The 18,317-nt window shown below is 42.9% G+C and overlaps 1 long non-coding RNA gene across 1 annotated transcript; it reads left to right on the forward strand.

The window, feature by feature from the left end:
• Positions 1-1,047: 1,047 nt before the first annotated feature.
• On the forward strand, positions 1,048-14,102 carry LOC311593811. The gene is made up of 6 exons (XR_014777840.1): positions 1,048-1,106; positions 1,560-1,606; positions 6,354-6,505; positions 6,660-6,811; positions 7,701-7,784; positions 11,298-14,102. It is a non-coding gene; the product is annotated as an uncharacterized lncRNA (long non-coding RNA).
• The last annotated feature ends 4,215 nt before the right edge of the window (positions 14,103-18,317 follow it).

Raw genomic sequence — 18,317 nt, forward strand, 5'->3', positions numbered from 1 at the left:
ATTTTTTAATTGCTAGAATTGTGAAAGGTTGTTCTGCCTTGGGGACCAAAATATAATATGGAGAAATGGAACATGCTTCTAGCCGCCGTACCTGCACAGGAGTGCTGATGCCAAGCTCACCAAGGAATTTCCAGTTGTATATGGAACAAGGTGAAAAGAATTTTCCTTTCTCCTCCATAGGAATTATCCATAAGAGATATGGAATAATGGGAAATGGGCCAGCAACGACAGTGCACGTATAGTGTGCCCTGGGCACTGCACAGAGCAGAAATGGAGGGACATTTATTACGGGCTGGAGAACTACCTCACCAGTCTACAGATGGAAGGAGGTAGGAAAAGCAGGATGGTGGGAGAAAAGCTGGGCTACAGACAAGGGAGATTTTCAGTAGCTCATCAATACAGAACTTATAGAGAAAGACAACGTACAGATTCTTCTCGTGTGTGTGTGTGTGTGTGTGTAAAACAGTAACTAAAGAAGATATCATGGACTTGGTGGAGGGGAAAGGAGAGGTAGAAATTATCTAAATAGAGTATTCACATGTGGAGTTCTCAAAATTATAAAAAAAAATCTAAACTAAAAAATAAATGAATAAATTTTAAAGGTCAAGTAACAACAATAATACCAGGTAGAAGCTCTTCCTGGGAAGTTTGCCTTCTGGTACATTGGCTAAAATCTTGGGTCAATCTCTTGCAAGAATATTGTGGATAAAACCTGACATCACTCTTCCAAGTGTCTAGAGTTGGAGTTGTGCCTTTATGTCCCCTGACTACAGAGGTCAGGGCACTCTGGCCACTGGCCACAGTGAGATCACACAGAATGGATTCATGAGCCCACTTATTACAAGAAATAAAATAGTTTCCACTTGAATAAGCAAAACCTCCTCGGACGTCTCTTTATTGCCGGACCCTGGCAGTGTTACAGGCTTTGTCTTATCAGACGTGCCTGAACTTGGAATTAATTACTAAGGAGAAAGGAATGCAACGTTTGTAGCACTTGCTATGTATGAAGTGGCAGTGCAGGTTCCACGAGGCTGAGAGCACTGTCACAGCACAGCCACACAAGCTTTCGGTGAGAGTTTTGTCTGTCATCTGAGGCCTGGGTCTAGGTGAGTTCAAGATCGCAAGATGAAATGCCTAGAATTATGCAAGTGACGGGGCTTGCCAGATTCAGCGCTGCAATGAGAACTGGTGTAAAACCCACTACTGTTTACTGCAGACATGGTAGGAGAGGGAGAGAGGGAGAGAGAGAGAGAGAGAGAGAGAGAGAGAGAGAGAGAGAGAGAGAGAGAGAGAGAGAGAGAGAGAGTGTTTAGGACAAGCCCAGGTGAGGAGGTGGAAAGCTGCTGTAGACAGTAAGTTAGTACAGACTCTGGCTGCCACAGTGTTTTATTACACATAACTATTGAAACTGTATCAGCCTAAATAGACAAACCAGTCGAACTTGCTGCCGCCGCAACTATAAGAAAACAACAGTTCTGCTCGGCATGGGAAATGCTCACTGTTCCTCCATCTTACACCCTCGGAATCATTTCCAGTATTTGATATGTGTCTTTTCCCAGGACCTCCAGGGGAACCGAAAATGACCTTTAAATAGGTGAATTCAAAGGTAGGGATATTTCTCAGTGGGGGAGCACTTGCCTAGCAAGCACCACCCCCTAGGTTAAGCTCCCCATAGTGAGATGGGGAAGTTCCTAGTGTGATCAAGCAAACCATATTTCATCGAGACAGCCCCGTGAAGGTAGTGGTACGTTAACCACAGGCAAATGTCTTGAGCATGTATGTGTTGTTTAACATCTCTGGATGACTTTTGGAATAAAACTCAAAACTGCAATTTACTGAGTTAATATTCAGAGCCTGTATCGATCAGAATCCCAAGCTTTTCTTAGATAAATCTCCAAAAGCCTGTGGGTTCAGGTACTCCATATACAAGTAAGGCGACGTGTCCAGCTGTAAAGTTCACACATGTTTAACCGAACTCACATATTTATGAAACTGCCTAGCCTGAAGTATTTTGATTCAGAATATTAGAAAAGGCAGGGGTGGATACTGTGCCACACCTTTCATAAATATACACCTCAGCCTCCCAAGTGCTAGGAATAAAGGTGCATATCCCCATATCCAGCCCCAGACTTTTCTTAAGACTGACTAGTGATTATTCCTGACTTATGCAAAAATATATTTGGCCATTGAGGCCCTCTTTGGGAACTGCCCTCTCTCACTGAATGAACTAGATTGTAAACATAATCCTGAAGTTGTATTCCAGTGGTGAGCCAACTTTTTTTTTCTGGGAACGATATGATAGCAAATACTATATACTCTACAGACAGTCTGGGTACTGTCACAATTGCTCAACCTCCATTTTGATGGGAGAGTAGTCATACACATATGTACAAATGTTATGGCAATGCATCAAAACTCTTTATTTCCAAAGTTGCACAGTAAAAATATATATATATAGTCTTTAAGCTATAGTGTTCTAGCTGTTCTTATGTTCTCTAAAGACTTAATATCTTTATTTATTATATAATATTATGTAAATATTATATCAATAATAATCAACTTAACCTCATTGTCCTCTTTACCCACCTAATAATTGGCTGGATATCTTTTTATCATTATGAGTTTGTGAAGGACAATTTGAGAAATCCTACAAAAGTTAACTTAGGTGGGACTGAGGGTATTATTCAGTGACAGGATACTCGTCTAGTGTGTTTAAGGGCCTGAGTTCAATCTCTAGCACTGACCACCCCTCTCCCTGCAAAAAAAAAAAGTCAAACTAGATTGTATTTATTGTTCTTGTTTAACTAACCAGGCCTAGCAGCATATCGACAGAAGGATGTTTGAGTAAATTAAAACTACTATGAGTGTTTATCTTAACTCAGTCAGAATGGCAAATATCAAGAAAACAAATGCTAACACACGCTAGTAAAGATATAAAGGGAAAGAATGCTTTATTCACTGTTGATAGATATAGCCACCGCGGATAGAACTTACCTAAGACCAACTACACTACTCCTGAACATACACCCAAAATATTCCATATTCTACCACAGAAATATTTGCACACACATGCTCATGCCTGCTTTTATTCACAAGACCCAAAAAATATAACCAACCTAGAGATCAATCAACTGATGAATGACAAAAATACGGTGTGTGTGTGTGTGTGTGTGAGAGAGAGAGAGAGAGAGAGAGAGAGAGAGAGAGAGAGAGAGAGAGATTTATTCAGCTGTAAAGAAAAATGAAATTTGTAGAAAAATTGCTAAAACTGAAATGTATACTGAATGAGATAACCCAGAAACAGAGAAAAGTCACATTCACTTCTCATATAAAAACTGACTTCCTTTTTGTTTTGTTTTTATTTCTGAGATTTATTATCCTATCTTATTTCCCCTTGTCATCTAATGGTAACACATTTAACCTGGAGGACATATAGAGAGCATAAAAATAGAAAATGATCATTAGAGAGGATGGAGGAAGGAAGACCTTAACAGAGGAAGCAAAGTATAACAGAGATAAGATGAAAATGGAGAAGGCAATGTTAGGGGTGGAAAGGGTTAACTGTGAAGGGAACTAATGGGTATGACACAGGCAGAGACTGGGGAGGGACCAACACCAAGCATATATGAGAAAGCTATATGGGAATCTACTTTAAAGCTTATAATAAATATAATTTAAAAAATTAAACATGACTGCTCTGCCTAGGTGAATAATGTTCCACTCTGAAGATATAAGTTATGTAACAAAAATCCCAATGTCAACTATGAGATAGCTACCTGTGCGCTATTGGTCAGGGAGGCCCTAGAGATCCCTAAAGCCACACAGGCTACTGCCGTTGCTCTTCGCTGCCCACCAGAACTTGATGGTAAAACTATGACCGAAGTCACCATGCACTTCAGTCATAGGAAATGGAGAAATAAAGCTGGAAAGGAACTGGAAGCTTTCTCCCTGCTGGCTAGCTTTCGTCGTACCAGAAGTTTGCAATGCAGGCTGCTGGAAGAGAAAGCCCATCAATACTTTCACCAAGTTGTGAGCCACGGAAGCTATAATAACAGCCTACTGGGTACCATGTGCTCAACTGTCACAACAGTGACATGAACGCCATGGAGGCAACCAATCACTTTCTGTTTGTATTTGAGGTCTGCTCCACAAAAGAAAACTCACAACTTGTTCTGGAAACCTCATAAAGAGTTAGCAGTTGGGAAAGTCATCAGCCGTTAAGAACTTACTACTCTTGTTTTGCTACACGGGCATGTGTTCAGACTGCCTTCTAAATGCTCATTGGTAAATATTGCTCTAGGCCTTCTGCGGAGAAACTTCCTGCAGTAGACAGCAGTTGCGCAGAGACACACAACTGGTCAAAGTGCTAAAGAAAATGGAGTGTGGAGTGCTCATTCCCAAATGAGACATATGTTACCCGCTCCAAGCTCGGGGAACACTGTGGAAAAGAAGCTAGACAAGATGAACGAGCTCAAGCATTGGGTGGTGTGGCGCAAAAAAAAAAAAAAAACGCATCTTCCAGACACAACAAAGCCATTACACTCATGACCTTACACAACTGTACTTACTTACACAAGATTTGAACAGTGTTGAGCCTGTTAATATTTCACTGTGGAAGCAGCATGGTTTCATGTGGCCCTGTCCCTCCCTGAAGAGTCTATGAATAGTTGATGGTTAGTGGAGGAGACAGTGTCATTTTCTTCTTTAGTATAGCCAGGAGAAGTTGCCCAGGTTCCAGGAAATAGCCTCCTCCAACCTATGCATGCAAAAGCAACTGCAGTAAAACTCAATAGGTCATGCAAACAAAAAGAAAGAAAAGTTGGAAAATGGCTTGTTGTAAAGAAGAAACTTTCAGCAGAAGGACAGAGAATGAAAGAAGGATAATATGGGGTGAAAATGACAAATATTCATTCTATACATGTAGGAAACTATTGAAAACTTTTAAGAAGTAAAAACATGAACTCCTGTAATAAATCTAAACATACAAATAGAAGTGTATATATATTATATATGTGATACATATTTGATAAATATAAGTAGATGATCAGATGGTTGACTGATAGATTATGTATATAGATGATGGATAGATAGATAGATAGATAGATAGATAGATAGATAGATAGATAGATAAATAATAGATAGATAGATAGATAGATAGATAGATGATATACAGATTCATAAGTCTTCTGCTACAGAAAGCTTGTGTTCCAGAAAGAAGAAGACAAAATATTCCTGTTTCCACACATCAATTTTGGTTTTTCTATTTGGCAAGATTGGCTGAGACTAACTCCTATTGAAATTCCTCTTTCAATAGGTGGACAAATCCGAGCTGCCGTGCATACCGTTGGTTAGCATGTGCCGCGCTGAGCCACTGCCTTGCTCCCGCGTCGGCCAGTGCTTCACACACTCTTCACGTACAGACTGGATGGCAGTGGTTAGCTGAAGAATGAGGATCACAAGAGCTACAGCTCAGTACGTTGACTCCCTCCAAAGATCTTGAATACTCCTTGTCTTTCCTAAAAATGTCTAATGGTATAAAGCCCAAGAAAACAGTTACACCCTGTCTATACGGGCTCTGGTAATCCTTTTGTCCCAGAGAAATATGCTAAAGCTGAGAATAAGAAGAATCAGCTCTGGCTGGAATGTGAAGAGATCCACCTTCTCTTCTAAGCTATGCTGTTCGGTCACATGACATTGGATATAGTTTTCTCTGCTCTGACTTCATTTCCTCGTATATAAAACATATCTGCTTCACTAAGCTTCCTTAGAGTGCCTTCTAGATGCTCAGCAATGTTGCCAGCAAAGATCTGTCTGGATTCCTGGAAGGATATGGCCACTGAAGCCAGACCTCCTTTTCCCTTCCCTAGAATTCCAGCTCCAGCTTTCCTTTCATCTTCACCTTGGTGGGAATTGTGTCGCTTCAATATTAGCAGCACAGGCTTAAGTCAGAAACGTGGAGCATTTGTGTGACCTCTTTATGATATAAGGTCCTTGCTCTAAGAATGCATCTTCCACACCAAAGTCCTGAGCAGCAAAGGTCCCTTAGTCCTTTTAGGAGATCTCCCTGGGAGAATTGGACCAACTGCTGGGACAGAAGTTAATCTCCCTGGGGCCAAAAGAAGGAACTTTTAGCCCCTTCTGAGTCACAGGGACACATGAGAAGAGAGCTGTGGTAGAACAATTCAGAAGCAAGGGAGGGAGTGGGTGGGAAAAAAAACGGAAACACCGAGAGTACTAGCTGGGGAATACAAAAGACTTAATAGAGCAATGATTTAAAACTATATGCCTTTTTAGGGAAAGCAGATTGAAATTCCACAGAGCTTCAATTTTCCTCTAAATGCTTGTGATTTCAGAGGCTCCCTGGGGTGCACGCTTCCTCTGGAGAACTTGCAGCATGATAGAAGCCCATGCCCCACCTGCTGCAGAGGGAGATGATTGCGATGCTGGGAGAAACTAGGGCAACCCCACAGCATCTTGAAGGACAACACACCCATGATTCTGAAAGGTAGGGCACAGGCCCAGAACCATGTGCAAGCTCCATGGTGGGTTTCTAAGCATCCTCTGTTCCGGACAGTCTCCTTTTCATGGCAGTTGTCAAGGCAACAGAATCAAAGGGCAAACGGCATCAGCCTCACTGGGTGTCTCAACCTTAACCACAGGCACCAACAGTGTCTTCTCGTGCCTGGCAACAACATCTCAGCCCTAACTCCAGCTGCACAGACAGCAAGATGCAAAGATAAGCATAGCCCTCCCATGGCTGCTACAGACAGGGCCTCTCCATGGGCTGAGGAAGAATTTGGAGCCCCCTAAGGTACTCTCAAGTAGATCAACCTTTAAAAATAATCTGCTATTTTTAATCCATTCCTGCAATTTGAGTTTAGGTGCCAGTTGAACTAAGTGCCAGCCAAAAAGCCTCCAAAAAATGTAGTATCCTTTTGTTTCTAAGATAGACTGATCATCCCTTAACATTTCCTTATTCCTAACTTTGAACATCGTGAATGTTCAAAGTAAAGTGGACTCAATATCATGGGCTCATGTCCTGAACAAAGCAGATGGAATCAAGTTCACCAAACTGTGAACAAGAAAATAAATATACAGCTTTCTTCCCAGGAGACTAGTTCCAAGACCCTAGCAGAAAAGAAAATCCACAGATGCTCACACTCCTTCAGTAAAATTGCATAGTAATTGGGTATTTCTATGAACCTCCTCCCATATACACTAAAGCATCTCTAGATTTACTTCAATTGCTTGGTACAATAGAAATGTTAAGTGCACATTTTCTATACTATTGTTGAGGTAATAACAGAAAAATGTTTCTGTATATATTAGTTATAGATATGATTTTGTTTTTAAATATATTTCAACCAGTGCATGGTGAACCTGCATTCCTCTGTGGGTGAATTCACAAAGAGAGGGTTGGCTGCAGCCACACTGTGGTGCACTCTGATGCAACTCTTGAGCAGAGAACTTGGACCTCTGTGGCCTAGGTAATGGGAATTGTGTACTTTTCTGGGTACTAGGTAGGGCCACAAGATGTATCGTACATGTTGTCTTCATAGAGGAGAAGGGGCTGAGGAAATCTTACAATTAACTAAGTACTAAAGTAAATAACTAGCTTTTAATTCATCTCTGTGATCTAAGCACCAATTAAGAAATACCATAAAATGTATATGGTTTTTTTGTTTGTTTGTTTGTTTCAGGTACAGTGACAAAAACCAATAGAGGCCTGGGCAGGTGTGCCGAGAGACTGGCTCCTCTGTCTGCTGATTCATGACTACCACATTGTAAGACATTATTTAAAAGCACCATCTGTATTCTATCCTACACTTCTCTACTTTTTGAAATTGTCTTGCCTCCCTTCTAGATTACACATCTGTTAAGGGCAGGGACGATATCCAAAGCATTGTTGAAGCCCTCACCTGTCTAGTTTCTTATGTATATTCTTCATGAATGTGTTCAACAAGCACTGGTGTGACACATACTAGATCAGACATTGTACTGCTCCTTGAGATGTGGTGGTGAGTATGATACAGTCTCTGCATCACTGCTGGACTTTCTAGTAGGACAAACAAATCAACAGATGACTGACATTAGGCTAGAAACCATGAGTGTTAACAACAACAGCTCATGTCCTTGAGTGGTCCAGAAACCACCAAAGAGTTTAATACTTCATTTACAGCAAGCAATTAAATTCTCACTGACTCCATGACCCTGTCAAATGTGCTCCCTTTTCCCCGTTTTACAGATAAGGAAATTAAGAAACTGAAGGATTTTTTGGTAGCATGCAGAGGTCTCAATGCTAGCAGTGTCAAAGCTGACCCTAGACAGGCTGTTTACTGATCTCTTTCCCAGCCCCTGAAAAGCATAAAGGGGACCCATTGAAGATGGGAGGTCCCTGAAAGCCTTTCTGCAGAGGCAGCATTTGAACAGAGACCTGAAGACACAATGCAGTGGTATAAAAGTCCCTTAGTAGAGACACTTGTGGTAGACAGACAATCTGAGGTCCTGCCTACTGTCTGTCTCATAGAGGAAGTTTTTGAATGAAAACATTTGTCAAAAAGAGTTTCAGCTTGGGCAGGAGAAATGCCTTAGCAGTAAAGAGCACTCACTGTCCGCTCCTCCAGAGGTCCTGAGTTCAATTCCCAGCAACCACATGGTGGCTCACAACCATCTATAATATAATCTAATGCCCTCTTCTGGCCTGTAGGTATATATGCAGGTAGAACACTGTATATATAATAATAAATATTTTTTTTTTAAAGAACTTCAACTAGTAGGCCTGAAGATACAACTTTTTAGGCCAGGCTTTCGCACACCTTTCCTCCGGTGTCTATGTCACCCTACCTATGAAAAGTAATTACTAACATACATGTACATCTCTGACTGATGGGCCCCATGGGTCAGTGAAATGTCCTCATCCTGTCACCCCGTGTCAGAACTAAGGCTGCTGTTGTAGAATTCTGTTCTCCCAGCATGATGTGGCCATTGTCATCTTGGATTAAGGGTGGTTCTGAGAACTCAACAGCAGACCCTCACAAGATTGGGCCCAGTAACAACCCTGGTGATGAGGGAGGGTAGGCAAGGCTCACAGCTCCCCAATGGTGGATGAGCAGTTAAATTACCAAGAGGGAGTGTGGCCTGCTGAGGTAGTAAGGGTCTCTTCTTCTGTGGCACAGTTGCTCATGAGTTGCCGCTAAGGAAGCCCTTATCAGTGTTCCTGTAAGTCACCCAATGAAATCACTGGCTCACCAAGGTACACTCAGGTGGATTTATTTCCTTGTTCTGTTGTCGTCCTCTCCATCTGGAATGCACAGCAACAGACTCCCCAGGAAAAGCTAAGCAGCAGTGACTCCAACAGCACCCACATGGACCATGTTGGGCAGTATTGTCTCCCTTGGGAAAGCACCATGATGAGCGACAGCGCTACGCTCAGGATGGCATGGTAGGAAGAGGCCGCCTAGCCCAGGTCTAAAAGAATCAACAACACACATGTGGACTGAAACTCCCTTTCCACAGTGACCAACTCTTCCCCCCAGAGCATGAGACAGCAGCTTAGAATCTGTTTGAGTCACCTCAGCAGCAAAATAAGTTCATTTGCCATGTTGTGATTATATATATATATATCAAAAAGAGTGCGTGCTAGATACAGAGAACAAACAGGCGAGTTGTTCCTTTCTCTGGCCCCAGCCATCTGAGGATGAATGAGCATGTGAACCCAACAGAAAACAAACCCAAGTGACTAAGGAGAGAAGCAGGGCAAAGCAGATATCCTAGGCTTAGTCTTTTATATCTTCTATGAAATACATGGGCATCCAAGTCATTTGTGTTCCCATTTCAAGATTCCCAAAACTTGCTAAAAGTCACTCCAGGCTCTCCCCCCACTCTGTGGGGTGTACCTGCTAAGCTTCAGCAACCATGCATACACCACCCTACTTGCCTCTCACAAAGTAAGAGAAGTCCAATCATTCTCTATGCAGGGAGGAATATTGCTTAGATTAACTGTAAATTTTGTATGGGATTAGAAATAAGTCTTTGTTGCATTAAGCCATGGAGCAGCTGTGGCCGCCTCTGCTGCAGTGTGGGCTGAGTTACATTGGCTGCTATGCTGATATTTTTTTCAAATAAGGAGACAGGAACCCAGGTCTGTAATCCTTCCTTTCTGACTCCAAACCCTATGCTTCTTTGCCTATAATAACATGAGTCAGATGCCCATTGCTGTGCAAAATACCTGAGACAATCTATTGGCCTCAAGAAAAGCTGTCCTGTGCCTTAGAGCCTCAGATGTTTCCATTCACAGTCCTTGTCTTTGCTGTTGTGTGGCAACTCAGTACATCACAGTGGAGGCATGCAACACAAGAGGCCTGTTCATTTCTTGGGATCCAGAAAGCAAAAGAGGAAAGAAGAGTTAAGATCAGGGTCCCAATATCTACTTAAGGGCAAGACCCCAATGACCTAACTTCCTCTCACTTGGCCAGCTTTCTCAAAAGGTCAATAGTGCCACAGGTTGATAACCAGACCTCAGCAAATGTTCTGTATGACAACACTGGGTTAAGTAACAGTACTTATGAAATCCAGTGTGGGGCTCTCCAACACCAGGGAGTCAACAACTTCAGGAGACTGAGGCCATAACTGGGCTCTGAAGTATCTCCAGAAAGGAGGTGACTGTACTGAACCTCCCCATTGACAGCATGGAAGCAGGGCTAAAGGCAGAGCCAGAGGGAGAGGAAGTGGCTGGAGCCAGAGGAGTGGCAGGTGGTGCGGATCAGCACACTGAGAGCATCCGCAATGTCAAGGGAGCTTCTGTGGGGAGTTCTCCAGAGTCATCAGAAGTAACATTCCCATTTCCCTTCTGAGTTTGGAATCAGCGAAAAGGGAGCTAGGCTTATAGGGACTGAAATGTCAACTTTACAAAGAGCTGGATCTGAGGATGTCAGTTGGCCAACAAGAACAGTGGACTGGGTAGCAATTTATACAGAGAATGAAGCGTATTCATCAGATCCCAAGTAGACAGCTTCAGCCTTCCCCCTCATCTCCTGAGGAGGCAAGGTTTATCCTCTGAACCCTCTCAAGGCAGCCACAATACACGTACTTCATAAGGACTGAGTGAAGGACGTCTAGCTCCTCCGCGGTCATGAGGTGACCCGTTCTATCTGCCCAAAGCCCTGGACAAGCACACCCAAACCAGCTTCTCTTTCCTCAAAGAGAGATTAAAAGAACTACAAAGCCCTTTCTAGTGCTATGAATCTATGCAAGTAGTTAACACCATCAGTAAGAGATATGGTTTTCTTGTATTGCAGCAACGGAGTGGATGCCAGAGGATTTCCTGAGGATTGACAGAAGGCAAAATTTGAAGGCTCCACAGCTCTTTCTTTACTTATCCCAGTGATGCATGCATAGAGACTAAGATGGCTATAACAAGCTCTCCAGAGCCTCTGGAACCAGAGGTTAAGGAAAGGATTTGACCCACAGTGGCATAAGGCCTGGGTTATGGACCAACCCCAAAGAAAAGCTCTTAGCCAGAACACAGCCCATTGGAACAAACAGAAAAGACATTTTGAAACCTTTTTGATTTATGACTCACTGCTGGACATTGAGACATTATTTACGATCGATATATGTGCCTGCTGCCATCCCACTGGAGCTGTTGATGCTGCCTTACACGGTGGAGGTAGTCAGCCCAATCCAAACACATACTATCTGTGTCCTGTTGGTGCAGGCAATAAAGCCAGGAGTAGCCATCTATCTCCCTGAAAATGGTGCTGGTTACTCCAGCCCTTGGAGAGGGCTGACCTGAGGAGAAGGATGTGAGCAAAGGATGGACCATAACAAGCTCATCTCTGTGATTCCCATTTGAAATGCCTTATAGCACCATCGTTCTCCAATTCACCTTCTTTACGGGTTAATACAGAACAGCCTTGGGTCATTTGCACATTCACTATAAAGCTTCTTTAATGCATTTCTCCTAATGCTGGAACAAATGGAATGCTTATAAAAGCAAACTCAAGTCTAAACTGGTACTCAGTCAATCAACATCTGCAAACTTATATCATGATAAATGACATGTGAAACGTGATGCAGGCGATAAGACACTAAGTATTTTCATTGTATAACATGTAAAATTGGAATTTCCTTGTCCTCAGAGGGCTCCCTCCTTCCTAGGGAGAGGAGAAAGATATCATCTGCCTAGAAATTTACAATCCAGTCACTTCTCTTCTTCCTTTCAATCTAATGCATAGGTCATAAACCTCTCAGGTTTATGACTTTGAGCATCCTCCCCAATTCCTGAGTCACTAGCATTGCATAAATACATTCTCCTCTTCAAAACAGACACACACACACACACACACACACACACACACACACACACACACACACACACACGGACATTGGCATCCCCTTGCCTTCCTAAGCACACCTTTCATGCAAATCTCAACATAAATATTAATTTTGTCACAATTAATATTCATTTTTCTGAAACGACTTCCTGAAGCCTAGACCAGTCCAGATTTCCCTACAATATGATGTTGTGCATTCTCTACCTCTTCTAGCACAACACCCATCCTACAAGTCTATAATTATTTGTCTGATGGTGAGATCGTAAGCACTATGAGACGGGAGGAGATGACTGGCTTAATCAGACCAAGTAGATAGACATGCCATTCCCTGAGCCCTCTAGTATGGATATAAAAGCATAGGTAGCCCTTTATCTACCTGAAAGTCGTTGTTATTCACTCTCTTGGTAAGTTGACCCAGAGATCTGCTTTGAGAGGAGAAGATAGTTAATAGGAAGAGGATGATGCGCATGTCCAGTGATTAATACTCCCAAGTCTTGAAGGCAGTCTACAAATATTTATTAAAGAATAAATTGAGCAATGAGCGAATGAGTGAAGTGATTATGAAATAATCAAGCACTTGCCAGAGAAGCGGCCCTAAAGGTAACATGCACCAATTTTTAAAAAGTGGCAATGCAAAATCTGATTTGCCACTCTTGATTTTGCTCAGGTAAACCAAGGAGTTAACAATTTTTAGTTACAAACATTTGCCAGTGTGCCTTCAGGTAAAATAGTGGCACAAATGATAAAGGGGTAACCAATCCCTTTCTTATTGCGTATAAGGCCCTGCTCAACAAGACAGAGCAGATACACGGCATCATTCGCTAAGACCAAACTCATTGCCAGCTGTCTCATAAGCCTGAAAAGAAAACCTAATACCATTATTCTGCTAAATATCCAAGGCATTAAAATACCTTCCTAAGTTCTTATCTTTATATGCAATGATTAGTGTATCACTCAGCCCTTATCAGAGAAGCCTTTTTCGTGTGTAATACAGAGGCCCACCAGTGGTCAATGTGAAAAAAAAAAAAAAAAAAAGGCTGTGAAGTATTCAGCTCTGAATAGAACCTTTGTAACACAACCCTTCTCCTCAAGGCTCGGGGATGCTTGCAAAAGAGAGAGTGGACACTTATGAAAAGTCAGAGGTAATGGACCACTACAGGGAAGCTTTTTTCCAGACATTTCAGGGCCGCCATACACATGGACTCACAACAACTATGACTGCATGCATAAGACCTGTACAAGACCAAGTCAGTCAAGATCCCAGCAGGAATAGTAGAAGGACGGACACAGGAAGTCCCTCCTCTAACAGGGAAGCTATTAGCAATGGGCTGGGGCAGTCCGTTTTCCTCAGGAAGGTGGCCCCTTAGAGTCTAACCATGCTCCAGTGGATGGCCCGACTTCCATAAACATGCAGGCAACACTGCAAGGACTCAGTGGGCTCAAAAACAGAGCACATAAAATTAGGAGGGAAAGCCGGGCGTGGTGGCGCACGCCTTTAATCCCAGCACTCAGGAGGCAGAGGCAGGTAGATCACTGTGAGTTCGAGGCCAGCCTGATCTACAAAGCGAGTCCAGGACAGCCAGGACTACAGAGAGACCCTGTCTCAAAAAACAAAAAAACAAACAAAAAAAAATTAGGAGGGAAAAGAGGTGGGGGATGGGGAGAAGTTAGCAGGGCAGTGATGTGGGAATGGATGTGAGCAAAACTTACCGTATGCATGCATGACATGTTCACGTATGACACCAGAAAAATAAAATATAAAGAATATTCTTGCCTCAAAACAATAGGATGCCAAGGCTTTTTTTTCTCTCTCTCTCTCATTTTTCCCTTATCTGTAATGCAGGTTCTAATCCATGCCTGAATCTCCAGTAACAGAAAGACGAGTTGTCAGCTCCTCAGCTTTCTTTGTTATATATGGTGTAGCTGGCTTCTGTGACCAGTGCCTGACAAGAGAAATGGGTCGGATGGTCAATAGGATCAGCTTGGCATGACGTAGACACATCTATGTCTCTGTGCATATGTGTGACAGGGTTTCCAGACCGTGTTAGCTGAGGCGGAAGACTCACCACAATTGTGTGTGGCACTGCTCCGTGGGCTCCTGAGCTGAACAAAAGGGGGAAGCAAGACATGCTGCAGCCCTCATTTCCTTGTATCGCGTCTATAAATGCAATATGAAGCAGCTACCTCACACTCCTGTCACAATGTCTCCCTTCCCACAATGCACTGGCTGTGTGGGAGAGTCCCTGCAGGCTTTATACAGCAGCTAAGGAAAAACAATCAGGGTCGGGTAAGAAAGAAAGTCTGATCTGTTCGATTTTTGTAAGGGGCCGGGAGTTGTAGAATCTGGCGTGAGCTTGTATGCTTTTGCTATTTTTCATCATAGCACAATTTTTGGAGGGAAAAGTTTTTAGGTAACAATTAGCCCAGCCCCCTGAGTACCACAACAGTCAAGACATGTTTACACTGAAGCTCTTTACAAAGTTCATGTGGCTTCGTCTGTGAGGTGGGTTCTTGTCGACTTTAAAAACAACGCGCAAGATAAAGGCCCAGCGAGAATGACTGAGGTAAACATTCTGCCTGCTCCTAAGATAACGTAAAAGTCACTTAGACCGTTGTAAACTACAAATGACATCTTTCACAAGGATGAGTTTTATGGCCTAGAAGTAATGCTCAAGATTTTAGGGGGGAAAGGGTCAGGGATAAGTAAAACAAATTCTGGAAGATACAGGCCGAGCCTGATTTGTCAGACAGTAAAGGATCACCAGGTTGTAAACTACATCCAGGAAAAACAGCTAAACCCCTCACTCCATTGAAGAGGTAAGCTGTGTGTTTATCTTTCCTGGCTTCTCCAGCACTTATCTCCGTTCACGAGGCCTTTGAGCCCTCTACACTGCCTGGACCCTCAAACTGTGAGGCAAAATAAGCCCCTTCCCTCTTTGAGTTGCTTTTGTCACAATTTTATCAAAAGAAACTAATACAGCAGGAAAAGCATGGCCTGGGGAAAAGATCCCAGCTGCAGCAGCAGCAGCATGAGACTGAGTGCTCACATACTCGCAGGCCTGGTGATGGAGCTCAGACTGGAACCAGGGCTTGATGGGCAGCCCTCAAAACAGGCCCACACAGTGACCAGTTTCCTCTAAGGAGGCACTAAAAGTTCCATAGCCTCCCAAAACACCACCAGCAGCTGGGACCAAGTGTTCAAAAAATCAAGTCCCCTGGGGCATACTTTTCATTCAAATCATAGAAAAATGGGAAGGCCATGTGAGGGACCTGTCAACACTCGGTCAATGGCAAAGTCCATAATAGTCTCTCCACGTGGAGATCAAAGTGAAAGAAAAAGACCAGCATCTGTCTTATTGTGTAAGCATCTCTTGATCCGATAGAGCATATCTGCCAAGTCAGTCCACATTAGTCACTAAGTATGGACAATTTGAAAAAAATCAAGCCTGGGTGCATCTTTTCTTCTGCTCTGTCCTTGAATTAGGAAGCCAGTTGAGCACCTGACTTCTTGTTCCAGAAGCTACATGGGTTTTAAAGAAGCATATGTACAACTTGCCTTTAGCTTACTCTCTTGAGAAGGAAGCAGTGGTTTCCAGTCAGTAGACCATGTGTTGCTGTTGAAGTACTTGTCTCTGGATCCTCAGCCCCATTCTGGCTTGTCATCTATACTGGCTAGTTTTGTGTGTCAACTTGACACAAGCTAGAGTCATTGAAGAGAAAGGAGCCTCAGCTGAGAAAATGTCTCCATGAGATCCTGCTGTAAGGCATTATCTCATTTAGTGATCAACGGGGGGAAGGTCCTGCCCGTTTGTTGTGGATGCTGTCATCCCTAGGCTGGTAGAAAGCAGCCTGAGCAGGCCATGCAAAACAAGCCAGGAGCAGCATCCCTCCGTGGCCTCTGCATCAGCTCCTGCCTCCAGGTTCCAGCCCTGCTTGCATTCCTGTCCTGACTTCCCAATGATGGTCTTTGATCTGGAAGGGTAAACCAAATAAACCCTTTCTTCTTCAGCTTGTCTTTTGGTCATGGCAGTTTTGTTTCATCAATAGAAACCCTACCTAAGACATCGTTCTATATCCTGGAATGGCTCCCACACCTGACATGATAACTTCCTGCTGGTTCTCAAAACACCCACCCACTCTCAACACATCATTTATTTTGCAAATATTTATTGAGATTCTATTGAATACTCACTAGATACTGGGGACTTGCCAGTGACCAAAACAAAAATGGCTGTTTTCTTCATGAAATTTCAACTCAAATAAATGGCACAGATCACAAATAATATAACAGATGTGAAAAATAAAATTAAGTATTGCGTTTTCAAGAAAAGGGGCATAATGTATTACGGGAAATGAGAAACACTGAGGAACAAAAGAACACTATTCGGGCTAGAGAGATGGCCCAACAGTTAAGAGACCTTGCTGCTGCTGCAGAGGACCTGTGTTTGGTTCCTTGCACTCACATAGAGGCACACAACCATCTATAACTTCAGTGCCAGGGGATCTTGGTTCAAAAACAGCATGATACAGGTAAGCAGGAAAAGACTCACAAACATAAACTAAAACTAAAGCTTTCTTTAAAATAAGATCTAAGGGCTTAGTAGATGAAAGGATTCGAGTAAGGAAGGGCCGGAGCACCAAGTTCCAAAATAGAGAGCGCATGAAGGAAACCATCAACATGGGAAAGGGCTGAGCACATTTGAAGACACAGAAGAAGATAACAGGGAACGACTATAAGAAAAGATTAAGAGGCAAAGAGAGACCTGCTCATCAAAAGGCTTGATAACCTACATTCAAAATGTAGGGTTTGTCCACTGCAAACTTTCAAACAGGGGCTTTCGGAATGGATCAGGGGTTAAGAGCACTTGCTATGGGCCTGGAGAGATGGCTCAGTGGTTAAGAGCACCGCCTGCTCCTCTAAAGGTCCTGAGTTCAATTCCCAGCAACCACATGGTGGCTCACAACCATCTATAATGTGATCTGATGCCCTCTTCTGGCCTGTGAGTATACTGTATACATAATAATAAATAAATCTTTTTTTAAAAAAACAAAGCACTTGCTGTTCTTATAGAACACCCAAGTTCAGTTCCCAAGACCCATGATTGGTGGCTTATAACTTGCAACTCCTGTTCCAGGGCATCTCACACCCTCTTCTGGGCTCCACATGCACACACTTGCATGCAGGCATCCATATACACACACAGACATACATAAATAAAAATCATTTTTTTTTTAGTTTTGAACAGGGAAAACTGATCTAAGACTGCTCTGGCTGCTTGAGAATAGATTGCAGAAGATGGGACTGTCTGCAAGAAGTGTAGTGGACAAAGTTACAGACCTGCTAGCAACTGAACTCGGGATCAAGGCTGTTGAGGCAAAGGGGGATCAATATGAAGACAGTATGTGAAGGCTGGTTGGGCACAGCCCCCTCAGACTCCCTTTCCCCATCTCTGCTTAAAGACTAGATGCCATCATTCAAGAAAAGTCACCTTGTAGGACTGGCTGTCAAGCATCCTGACTCTACAGCAGTCTAGTTAGTTGGCCCCGATGGCCACGGCCTTAGTCTCCTTCTAACTGTAGACTCAATGTCAGACCTGGCTTACATTGGACCAGATTTTCTTCTCCCTATTTGGGTGTGTAGGAAAAGTTCTCTCACCAGAAAGCAATATAGAGAAAAAACATGGCCATATGTTAATAAAGTTGTGTGTATAAGGCCAAAGTACAAGAGTCTTAAACTAAGAATTCTAGGATTGGTTCCTAATTCATTTGTGAAGCTTTCTCCTCAGACAGAGTTGGCTAGGATGCGGAAGTGAGCGACCCGCTTGCTTGCTTCATGTAGGCACCATGTCCATTTCAGAATGTTTGCTATGGATTTTTCCCACGTCATCTATTAATTACCTAATTACATCGTCTAATTATGGGATTCTTCATGTATTTACACTGATTACGTAATTGGGTGCAATTACACTAATTAGGTTAATG

Source organism: Acomys minous (assembly GCF_964271855.1).
Source record: "Acomys minous genome assembly, chromosome: 1".
Lineage (NCBI taxonomy): Eukaryota > Metazoa > Chordata > Mammalia > Rodentia > Muridae > Acomys > Acomys minous.